Source organism: Cebus imitator, unplaced genomic scaffold, assembly GCF_001604975.1.
Source record: "Cebus imitator isolate Cc_AM_T3 unplaced genomic scaffold, Cebus_imitator-1.0 Scaffold70, whole genome shotgun sequence".
NCBI classification, from domain to species: domain Eukaryota; kingdom Metazoa; phylum Chordata; class Mammalia; order Primates; family Cebidae; genus Cebus; species Cebus imitator.
The window spans coordinates 3,069,149-3,071,862 of NW_016107385.1; positions in this window are offsets into that span (position 1 = coordinate 3,069,149).

A 2,714-nucleotide genomic window follows, 5' to 3' on the forward strand; every position below is an offset into this window, starting at 1 on the left:
TACTGAAAAAAAAAAAAAAAAAAATCCACCAATACTCTGCACAGACATTGATAGACCTGTAGTCATCATTCCAAGAAGCTGGCAAACCTCAGGAAATGATGCAGTCGTGGAGCCTTTTATTCGTTTTGTTTTGTTTCATACCCAATTCCTGCAGAGCGGTCGTGGAATCTCTGGAGAAGTTGTGGCACTAATGGGCAACATAAATAAAAATGTATTTACAAATGCGTTCCCAGTACTTCCCTGGCAAGTGCTGGGGAAAAACCCAGCAGGCTACAGAAGCATCTAGGAAGGTTACAAAGGTGCAGAAACAAGAAAGAGCAGAGGGGCTAATTGAGGGAAATGCAAGAGGGAGCTGCAGGCTGCAGGGCTTGTTGATGGGGGTGACCTCTAAGCTGAGATCTGAAGGAGGAGCAGGAGCCAGCCAGGCAGTGACCTGATGGGAAAGAAGAGGGGTGGGTCAGGGGTATGTTGCAGGGAGAGGAGCAGAGACAGTATCTACTGTTGAGAAAAGAGAAAAAGTCCTAGTTCAAGGAAAGGTAAAATCTGTGTCTCCAGGGAATTTTAGAAAGGTATGTCTCGCCAGGCACAGTGGCTCCTGTGTGTAATCTCAGCTCTTTGGGAGGCCGAGGTGGGCAAACCATCTGAGGTCAGGAGTTTGAGACCAGCCTGATCAACATTGAGAAACGCCATCTCTACTAAAAATACAAAAATTAGCCGGGCATGGTGGCACATGCCTGTAATCCCAGCTATTCGGGAGGCTGAGGCAGGAGAATTGCCTGAACCCGGGAGTCAGAGGTTGTAGTGAGCTGAGATCACGCCACTGCATTCCAGCCTGGGTAACAGGCTCCATCTGAAAAAAGAAATCTGTTATTTCTATTGGTGACAAAATAATGGATAAGGCTAATATTACTGTAGTTAGTTGCTTACCGTTTTTGAAGAGTGTGCTTTCAATTAGAGAGTATGGAAATAAGGATGAAATCTTTTTTCTGAACCAAATAACCCACTGAATTCTATCCATGGATCCCTTGGAAATGTGTGGAACTGGCCGAAACCCTTCCTAGTAGCAGGGTGAGCAAGGCTAAGGATGGGTATCTCAATGTCCTGAGCCCAAGGAGGTATCAACATTCCCAACGGATTTGGATCTATAACAGGAAGGAGCCACTAGAGCCAGCAGAGAAGGGGCCACTGCCTTCCACACTCAGTGCCCAAACCTTGCTGAAGCAACTATCAGGTGCTGCGATGTGGAGTATGATGTAATGCAGACAGCCTCGTGGAGGAGAGAATCTATAAACCATTACTGCAAGAGATTGATAAATATTGGTCTTTTATTTTATTTATTTATCTTTTGAGGCAGAGTCTTGCTCTGTCACCAGGTGCCAGGCTGGAGCACAGTGACACAATCTCAGCTCACTGCAATCTCTGCCTCCTGGGTTCAAGCAATTCTCCTGCCTCGGCCTCCCTAGTAGCTGGGACCACAGGTGCATGCCACCACGCCCAGCTAATTTTTGTATTTTTTAGTAGAGAAGGGGTTTCATCATGTTGGCTAGGATGGTCTTGATCTCTTGACCTCATGATCCACCTGCCTCAGCCTCTCAAAGTGCTGGGATTACAGGCGTGAGCCACGGTGCCCGGCCTGATAAATACTGATTATTAATCTACAGCACAGTATAGGTGGGTGATTCAGCCAGTGTCCAACAGATTTGGATTACACTGTCCTTTCTGTGATTTAGAAGCTGTATAACCTTGGGCAAACTAATATTTTAGTCTCCTCATCCGTAAAACGAAGTGATAAATATATCTTTCATGATCATGGGTTATGGTGATGTAATTCACATAAAACATGCGGTGCCTGTAGATTAAAAATACTGGAGGCCGGGCGCGGTGGCTCACGCCTGTAATCCCAGCACTTTGGGAGGCCAAGGCGGGTGGATCACGAGGTCAAGAGATCGAGACCATCCCGGTCAACATGGTGAAACCCCGTCTCTAAAACCTACAAAAAATGAGCTGGGCATGGTGGCGCGTGCCTGTAATCCCAGCTACTCAGGAGGCTGAGGCAGGAGAATTGCCTGAACCGAGGAGGCGGAGGTTGCGGTTAGCCGAGATCGCGCCATTGCACTCCAGCCTGGGTAACAAAGAGCGAAACTCTGTCTCAAAAAAATAAATAAATAAAATAAAAATAAAAATACTGGGTAAGGTGTCTCACGGTAGCTTTTGAAGTGAAACCTGGTATTTCGTAATCAGGACAGGTATTAAACACCCTCGAGTAACAGTCCACAATAATTGAAACTCCTCAGTGAGGAGCTAGGTTAAAGTTGGAACAGAGCAGCATTGAAACATATGGGATGGTAATAACTGAGGAATTCTATGCACTGTTGTTAACTTCATATAAAAAGGAATTAAATCCAGTATATTTTCTGATTCCCCGAATGTCCCTTTCCCTCCTTTTTTCTTATCTGTGATGTCAGAGTGTTTCAAATACTGTATTTCAAGCATTTCAGACTTGAGATTGATGATGCCAGATTAATTGAGTAATAAATAATGAGTGGAGTATTCAACTTTTTCCACTCAGCAAATTTACATTGATTATAAGCAGAAATCGGGCCAGGCGCGGTGGCTCACGCCTGTAATCCCAGCACTTTGGGAGGCCGAGGCGGGTGGATCATGAGGTCAAGAGATCGAGACCATCCTGGTCAACATGGTGAAACCCCGTCTCT